Source organism: Saimiri boliviensis, chromosome 3 (assembly GCF_048565385.1).
Source record: "Saimiri boliviensis isolate mSaiBol1 chromosome 3, mSaiBol1.pri, whole genome shotgun sequence".
Classification (NCBI taxonomy): domain Eukaryota; kingdom Metazoa; phylum Chordata; class Mammalia; order Primates; family Cebidae; genus Saimiri; species Saimiri boliviensis.
Window position 1 is genome coordinate 36,255,514 of NC_133451.1, and position 9,644 is coordinate 36,265,157.

The 9,644-nt window shown below is 41.0% G+C and overlaps 1 protein-coding gene across 2 annotated transcripts in view; it reads left to right on the forward strand.

The window, feature by feature from the left end:
- PGCKA1 (PDCD10 and GCKIII kinases associated 1) overlaps positions 1-9,644 on the forward strand; it is a 124,860-nt gene that overhangs the window by 82,289 nt on the left and 32,927 nt on the right. For both annotated transcript variants that reach the window (XM_010338179.3, XM_074395991.1), the window contains exon 2: positions 9,560-9,609. The gene's annotated coding sequence lies outside the window, so the exon portion shown is untranslated. The remainder of the gene's footprint in view (positions 1-9,559; positions 9,610-9,644) is intronic.

A 9,644-nucleotide genomic window follows, 5' to 3' on the forward strand; every position in this document is an offset into this window, starting at 1 on the left:
ACTACATGTCAAAAAATAAAAATTAATAACCACACAAGAAAAAGAAGTAGGACATGAAATTGCTTGTATAATTTATAGAATTTACATGTAGATGGACATAAACCCCAGAAAAAAATTGAACACATAACACAAGGTTCAGTTGCTCTGATTATGGTTGACCTTTTTTCTAGTTGTTTTCCACGTTTTGTGTGCTTATATGTATTTGTGTATGTGTGCATAATTATGTTTTAATGTGTATTGTATATAAATCACATTATGTATATGCAAATATATGCAACATTTTTAATGAACGAAGATCTTGAAGCATTTGGAAAAGATCAGATCTGAGCAGAGTGAGTGCAGAAAGGAAGTTTTTGTACTTTAAAAAATACTTAGAATTTGGCATAAACAAGGACTAAACTTTAACATTAATTGATAAACGAGTGAATCTTACATTCTGTCCTGCAGATTGTCCTGCAGATTTAGTGAAGTAACTAGGATTTTTCTTTTTTCTGTAGAATTCTAGATATAAATCACGGTTTTGTTTCCTTGGTTTAAATTACATTCCTCTTTGATCGTTACTTCACACAATGAAAAGATATTTCCTTGTGCAAAGTAGTGGTTAACTTCTCATAACCTCAGACAACAAAGAGCCCCTGTGTGAGGACGCAGGAATTCCTCTTGGGATACAGGGAAGGCCCCCAGCTGAATTATATCCAAGGAAGATGTTGCAAAGCTTGCAAAGCTTGTTCAGAAAAAGGAGCCCAGCTTGAGCTCTTTGCTTTCTATTCAGATATTGGCCCCATGTAGAGGTGGGGGTGGGGCAAACCCATCAAAGAGAAATGGAAAACAAACCTGACTGCCTTTACAGATTACAAGAAGTTAATTCTTGCAACCAGTGTTAGAGCCAACTCAGGCTTATTATATTTAGAATTTAACTCCACTTGGAAAAAAACTTTTTTTTTTTTCCTTTCATGGAAGTTAAAGAAGGCAACACAAATAGCCCATCCACTCAGTGGAGTAGACTCTTAAGTAAAAAACAACTGTCTGCAGAGAAGTCCCAAGCTGTCTGAGTCCCACCCAGACTGGCTCTATTCTTGCCCCAGCAGTGAGTTCAGCATGTTCCCAGCAGTGATTATCATGAACTGCCAATCTCACAGAGTCAGGCACTGGGCATGGCATTCACGGCCCCTCCCCACCTAACCCCAGCCCATCCTAGTGGATTTCTCTCCACCATGCTTCCTTTTCCACCACCCACAAACCTTCCCCACCAGCTGCCTTCCTCCCAGGCCTTAACTCCTCCCTCGCCTTGTTGGGAGAACTTAAGAGAACAATGTAAAGTACCCACAGGTGGGTCTGACGTGTCCTGGCTTTCAGCAAATGCTGGTGCCCTTTTCGCTGCTTCTTTTTCCCTTTGCACAGAAAGTCTTCCTCTTAGAGGTACTTAAGTTTTGAGGCAATGATAGACCCTTTAACAGAGTGGTGATGAGCAGAAATGAGTGGGAAGGAGAGTCTGCCCTCCCCACCCTCTGCTAGCCTCTCTTAGGGGCTCCCCTCTGCCAGCCAGCTCAGCGAGTGCTGCAGATTCACAACAGCCGCATGGCTGCTGCCATTTTTGCGCTTCTGACACCAGCTTATCGTGATTCGTGCATTGTGTGTACACCTCACATGAAGGAATGGAGAAGTTGAGAGATTTTCTCAAGGCCACACAGCTGGTAAGTAGTGGAGCCGATTCAAATTCAGGCGTTTCTGGCTCCAGAGCTCACCCCTCTTTTCCACTTGTGCTGAACTCCTATTAACCTCAGTAGGGAAGGCACCACGTTCAAGAGGCTGAAGAAGACATCTAGAGCAGGCGTCCCCAAACTTTTTACACAGGGGGCCAGTTCACTGTCCCTCAGACCGTTGGAGGGCCACCACATACTGTGCTCCTCTCACTGACCACCAATGAAAGAGGTGCCCCTTCCTGAAGTGCAGCGGGGGGCCAGATAAATGGCCTCAGGGGGACACATGCGGCCTGCGGGCTGTAGTTTGGGGACGCCTGATCTAGAGCCAGCAAATGAGATACGGGGTTTATTTGGGGTCTGCATTCGGAGAAGAGAGTCCAGTGGCCTCAGGCTGGACAACATACGTAATCACAGCGCCCAGTGGCAGTGGACTAGGCAATTTGCAAACTGCATACACCCTACACAGTATTCAACTTACCCTCACCCCCAATAACCTCCTCCTGGCAACCTTCATTTAACCCAAAACTCAGGACCTCAATCCCCTGTACAGCACATCTTCCATGACACAGGTGGGGTCTCAGATGTTTATCATAGATAAGGAAGGAATCTCCGAGTTGGTCACTCCTAGATTCCCTAGCTCAGAACACACACTCAGGTGCATCTGTCATACAGGGTCATTCTCAGGGCATACTTAAATTATTGCCATCAGGTGCCTTTACCCTGCAGCACTATGCAAAAGTGCCTTTCCAAAGACTCACCGACTTTTGGTCACCAGCAGCATTTGTTCCCAACATCTGTGGTTAGTCAAACAGTATTAAGAGAAGAAATACCCTCTCCTGGCCAGGCATGGTGGCTCACACCTGTAATCCAGCACTTTGGGAGGCCAAGGCGGGTGGATTACGAGGTCAGGAGATGGAGACCATCCTGGCCAACATGATGAAACCCCATCTCTACTAAAAATACAAAAATTCGCTGGGTGTGATGGTGTGTGCCTGTAGTCCCAGCTACTCAGGAGGCTGAGGCAGGAGAACTGCTTGAACCTGAGAGGCAGAGGTTGCAGTGTGCCAAGATCATGTCACTGCACTCCAGCCTGGTGACAGAGCAAGCCTCCATCAAAGAGAGAGAGAGAGAGACAGAGAGAGGGAAGTAGAAGGAAAAGGAAAGAAAAGAAGTACCCCCTCCTAGTTCAGGGGTGGCTCCCCTTGAAAACTAACATCCTACAAAGTAAAAATTTCATTCCATGTACAGATAACTTACCTGGATAAATGTCAAGCAAGAATCTATTTGCTAACAGACCACAGAACGTTATCCTGCAGGGGTTCAACGTTGTACTTGAATATGCTGTAAAAAACGCCATTTAAGAATGTGTAGAACAGCACTATCCAACAGAACTTTCTGTGATGAGGAACATGTTCTGTGTCTGTAGTGTACGATACAGTAGCCACTAGCCACATGTGGCTTTTGAGCCCTTGAAGTGTGGCTCGTTAGTGCAACCAAGGAGCTGAACTTTTAGTATATTTAATTTTAAGTAATTTAAGTAGCCACGTTGTTTTATATTTACCATTTTGACTGTGCAGCTTTAGGATATTCAGAAAGAGTGACTGTAGGACCCCACCCTCACCCCATTTTCATAGTGTTTTACTTATAATCTCTATTATATTACTGCATTATAATTGTTTATGTGCACCCACCCCACTAAGTTATAAGCTTGATTTCTTACTCCTCTAGGCTGTGATCCCTACTAGCTTGTGGTCTGGGCTGCAGCATTAGATGTTTAATAATTAATGTAAGTTAAATAAATGGATGTGAGCTGGCTCATTCAGAAGGAAGATCACAACTGCTTTATCATCTAATTCACTCTTCCTCATGACTTTCTCTTATGACTAGGTTGGTCCTCAAATCTCCAGGTCAAGCCTAGTCTGCTCACATTTTTTCTTTTCTCAAAGGAAATGGCTCTTTTAAGTGATTGCTTTGTTATTTGCCTCTTTCTCTCTAACTACACACTTCTATTACTATTTCTCTGATGGGTTTTGTTCCCAGTAATAAGCATCATCTTCCACAGTGGAAGAAGCTACCACCTCTAGCCCCACCATACATAAGGAATGCTACCATTCTCCACTGAACCCCCCGCCTTTAATTTAGGTTAGATGAATTTTATAACTATGTAAATACTCTTGAAAGCTAAATCAGGGAGGTGATTACCATTATATTTCCTTTCCTGTACAACATTTTTCTAAAGGTAGCAAAGGGCTTGTTTCTCATTTACTGTTTTGTATACCTACCACTGATTCAACTCCAAATTATTTCCATGTTGTTTAAATCTTTCTCTTTGGGACACTTCAGTTATTTTGTCCATTTCATCTCTTAAAAGAAGGCTGCCAGAGCCTTCTTAGCTTCTCCAGTCTGAACAAGCTGTGCCCTCTCTTGTGTTATCTGGAGGCATTCTGGGATCTCCCATCACCACCATCCTTGGTAATACATTTGCCTCTCTTCTGTGTTTAATGCCCTATTTCCGCTATCCTTCCTCAGTCCTTCTTGGTTTACTCCCTCACTTGCTTTTTTACATCTTAAAGTAGCTTCTGATAGCCTGAGAAAAGATGGAGGGATGATAAACATTTTGAGACCTTTCATATCTGATAATGTCTTTATCCTGCCCACTCACTTGGTAGATTGGCCAGATGTAGAATTATTTGCGTGTATGTGTGTTTAAGGAGCCTGAAATCATGCTGATGCCTTGCTCTTTGTGTGTCATTGTTTATTGGTTTTTTTCTGGAGGGCTACTGGATCTTTACTTTTATCCTACTTCTGAAATATCAGTGATGTATCTTGGTTTTGATTCTATTTTTAACCATTGCATTGGGCAGTTAGTGAGTCCTTTCAATCTAGAAACTCGTGTTCTTCAATTATTTAAAATTTTCTCAAATTATTTTGTGATGAATTCCTTTCCTTTTGTTTGTTTTCTTTTCCTGGAACTCTTATTATTTGGATACTGGACCTCCTGGATTAGTCTTCTAATTTATCTTTTATCTTTTTAATTCTATTTTAAATGACTTATCTCTTTTGCTAATTTGTGTAAGATTTCCTCACCTTTTTCTTCTAGATTCTCTATTGAACTGTTTATTTTTGCTGTTTTGTTTCCATTTCAAGGAGCTTTTTTTTTGTTCTCTGATTTTTTTTTTTTTTTTTTTTTTTTTTTTTTTTTGAAATGGAGTCTTGCTCTATCACCAGGCTGGAGTGCAATGGCACAATCTTGGCTCACCGCAACCTCCAACTCCTTCATTCAAGTGATTTTCCTGCCTCAGCCTCTCGAGTAGCTGGGATTACAGGCACGTGCCAACACACCCAGCCATTTTTTGTTATTTTTAGCAGAAACAGGGTTTCACTATGTTAGCCAGGATGGTCTCGATCTCCTGACCTCGTGATCTGCCCATCTCACCCTCCCAAAGTGCTGGGATTACAGGTATGGGCCACCACGCCCAGCCTATTCTCTATTTTTTTTAAAAAAATGCATAGCTTTCTGTTTTGGGGTGCAAGTAACATGTTCAAGATGTTATTGTCCATGATTTGGGGTCTGGTTTGGGGGTTGGCTTTTTGTCTGTTTGTTGTTTTGGGTTTTCTTCTTTCTCTGTTTCCTCCAAGTGCGTTTTGTTGATTGGTTGCTTGCTTTTGATCTCTATCTTTATGGTAGAGACTTTTGTTGGATGTCTGCAGGACAACTAGAGGGTGGCCTCCAGGCATTCCCATGGAACCAAGGAGGGGAACAGGCTGCAAATTTGCTCCTTCCTCTGGATTCCCTTTGATGCCACCACATACCCCAACATTCTCTGTTTCTCTGTTCTCAGGGTCACTGAATCCCCGGTTTTTGGTATGCAACCCCTGCCCTCCACTGTGTGTCCTCTACTGTTGTTTCCAGTCCCAAAACCCTGTTTCACCCTTTCCTGACACTCAACCTGTGTTCTCTGGTTGAGGTGGAAAGCAGAAACCACCCAAGGAGTACAGGAAGGAATTTAGTAAACTAACTTCTTAAACACCTTCCAAATTATTCTTATTTCAGTCCTCCATAATTCACTCTCACTTTCCTTGGGAACTTAATGATTCTACCATCTAAATTGAGTCAACTCTTTGTCAGGTTGCTGATTTATGAGGTCAGTGACTTCACTTTCTGTTTTTACCTCCTCTGTTGCTCTCCCTTTGGGTTTCTGCCTGTGTTTCAATGGAAGGAAGTTGGATGCATTCGTCCTGTCCACCACCTTTCTGTTGTCATCTTCCCGTCCATCATTTCAGCCCAGTAGATTAACTGCTGACTTCAGGATCTGTGAAACACTACACCTTGTCCTCCTGCCAACTGCCCCATTCATGCCACCATTCTTCTGTTCTCTCAGCCTCCAAAAATAAGAATAATTCTAATAATTCCTTCTTTTGTCATACAAATTCCTTCTTCCATGGAAATCTGGAATTTTTTCCCTCAAAATGTGGTCCATATTTACAAAACTCCTACTTTGCATTTCTTTTTGAAGAAATAGAGATAATGAGATAGATCCTTAGACTCAAGGAACTTCCACTGTAGTGGCAAGAGAAAAACTGAAAACTAATAGGTGGTGAGGAAGAGGGGGATAATGACGATAGCAGTGATGAATCAAGAAACAGCCAACACTGTTGAAATTGTACTTTGTGCCAGGCACAGTGGCTCATGCTTGTAATCCCAGCACTTTGGGAGGTCAAGGCAGGCAGATCAGAAGGTCAGGAGTTCAAGACCAGCCTGGCCAACACAGTGAAACCGCATCTCTACTGAAAAAAATACAAAAAATTTCAACGTGGACAAAGCAGAGCAAAAAGGAAAAAAAGACAAAGGAAAAAAATACAAAAATTAGCTGGTCATGGTGGCACACACCTGCAGTCTCAGCTACTTGAGAGGCTGAGGCAGGAGAATAGCTTGAACCCAGGAGGCGGAGGTTGTGATGAGCCAAGATCACACCACTGCACTCCCTCCTGGGCAACAAAGTGAGACTCTAACCCCCACCAAAGAAAAAGAAATTGTACTTTGTACCAACTAGTGTGCTCCATACCATACTGTGTTATTTCACTTAAACCTGACTACTGTCTGAAAAAGGTACTACTATCATTGTCATTTTATGCACAAGGAATGAGCTAGTGAGGCTATGTAACTTCTGTATGATACTATGTGTAAAAAAACGTATAAACCAATGTGCTAAGAGAAACCCAGGGCAGTAGAAATTAATCTAACTCAAAAATCCAAAAAATCTTGAAAAAAATCACTTCCAAATTTGCTCCTTCCTCTGGATTCCCTTTGATGCCACCACATACCAGGCTCTTTTTATCTCATCATTAAATTCAAAGGGTAAACTCTTAGCAAGTCTTTCTGTACCCAACCCTTTCTATTTTCTCTGCTTACAACTGGTAGGTCATGCCTTCTAATATATTGCTTTCATCCTGTCATTTACCACTTCAGAACCTACTTAGGTTTGCCAATCATGTCATATTTGGTCTTCTGGACCTACTTTCAAGGGCCCCAGTAACCTGGCCACATACGTCATATCCATCTTGTGACCCCAAAATCCAACATAGTTCTCTCCATTGTCTTTCATACAAGTCCTGTTCTTTTCTACTTTTTTGCTTTTGCTAAAGCTGTCCTCTCTGCCTAACTAATTTCTACCCATCTCTCATGGCCTCATTTTTCAATAAAGCCTTTCTTGGCAGCTTTGCTGCAGTGGGGTTACTACTTCTCCCAAGCTCCCACAGTGCTTAGTGCTGATTGGCTGTACCAGGCACCAGGTCTTCCCTGTGTACAAGCCAGTGTCATGCCAGTGCTAGCTTGCTTAACAAATGAATTATTTATACTTGTTTCCATATGTGGAAACATATGTTTTCCAGGTACCAGCAGTATACCCAAACAATATTTATTTTTGAAAAGATATATTATTTCAAAAAGTCATTCTGGGAAAAATTAGAACTTCTTTGATGCATCTGATTCCATGGTTATTGCTATTTTGATACCTGATCTTTATAGTTCTTGGAACTCATAAAATTCTTACTTCATCCCTAGATCATGTTAGTTTCATCTTAGAGTGACTTCTTTGAGTAACTGTGCACAGAGTAGACATCTGTTCAATATAGGGTATTGTTTATAAGGTTTTTACATAATATATTGCTGAAATGAACTATAACATAGGATTAAATGCTATGTTTTATTAAATATTAGATGTCATTGATTGTAACATGTACCATTATCTTATGTAACACAAAGATAGAAAATAATGCTGCCAATGTAACCATGATGTGCCAATGATTGTGAGATACATTCCAATTCCAGATATATTAAAAAATAAATGAATATATATATACCTCTTCAAAATGATAAAATGTGAACATTGTGGTGTTCTAATATTATACATTGGTATTAGGCACCTTTAAATTGCCAATGATATTTTTAAGTCAAATTTTTTTAAAACGTACAAGGTACCAGCTACATGCAAGTCTCTGTGTCAGGAGATACAATGTACAGATAAATACTGATGAAACCATTTCTCTACTGAGGGTTTATAGTCTGATGGAGGGAACATTGTATAAATAAATGTACTCTAATCCAAGGCAGAAAGTGGTCAGAACTGTCCACCTTGATAGAGTGATATGGTTTGGCTATGTCCCCAACCAAATCTCATTTTGAATTGTAGCTACCATAATCCCTACATGTTGTGAGGGGGACCCAGTGGGAGGTAATTGAATCATAGGGGCAGGTTTTTCCTGTGGTGTTCTCATGATAGTGAATAAGTCTCGGGGATCTGATGGTTTTATAAAGCACAGTTCCCCTGCACATGCTCTCTTGCCTGCCACCATGTAAGATGTGCCTTTGCTTCTCCTTCACCATCCACCATGATGGTGAGACCTCCCCAGCCATGTGGAACTGTGAGTCCATTAAACCTCTTTTTCTTTATAAATTACCCAGTCTCAGGTATTTCTTCATAGCAGTATGAAAATGGACTAATACAAAGAGCTTAAAGATCCTTTAGAAATATTTTAAATAGAGTAATTACCTTTATTTTTTAATTTTTTTAAGGCTTCCTGGTAAAAGTGGTATATGAACTGAGTTTCAAAGGATGAATAGAATTTTGTAAAGTATTGATTGGTAAAGAGCTATACCAACTGGGGGAAATAATATGTGCAATATATGCAAAGGCATAGAAGCATTGGCATTAAAGAATAGTGAAAAGTCTAATTTGGCTGGAAATAGAAAGCAGCCAGAGTTTCCCAGATAAACTAGGAAGGCCATGCATGTCATATTGTAGGAGGCCTTGAATGCATAGCTGAGGACATTTAAGATTCAGTAGGCAATACAGAACCACTTCAGGTTTTTTAATAGCCCAGTGGTTTAATGAGAGCTTTTCTTTGCATGGCTGGCTCCATCTCCTAATACCATCACACCTCCTAATACTATCACACTGGGGATTGGTTTCAACATATGAATTTGCAGGGGCACAAACATTCAGACCATAGTAGATAGCTTTGGGTTATTGGACAACTCCAACACTTCCAGTGTGTGATCAACACTTTATATGTTGTGCCATTTAAATCTCACTACAATATTATTTTATAGACTGAAATTGTGGTTAACTGTGAATTGATTGCTGAGTGTCAGGAGCTGGACTGTAAACCTCAGGCTGATAAATGTCAAACCGTTTGCCTTCCTGGGCAAGTTGTTCCAAGCCAGGAACTCTTTCCCCACATTATTGCCCAATGGCCCTTAGGAAACGCTTCCTGCTGTCACACTTATGATATTATGTGGCTGTAAAAAGGAGGCGACCTACAGATCTCAATTTTCAACTTTTTTGTTGTTGCAGGACGAGAAGTTAAACTTCTAGAGAAACATAACAGACAATCTGCACAACAGGTAAGCTATTTTATCTTTCCATGCTTTGGTGGGAA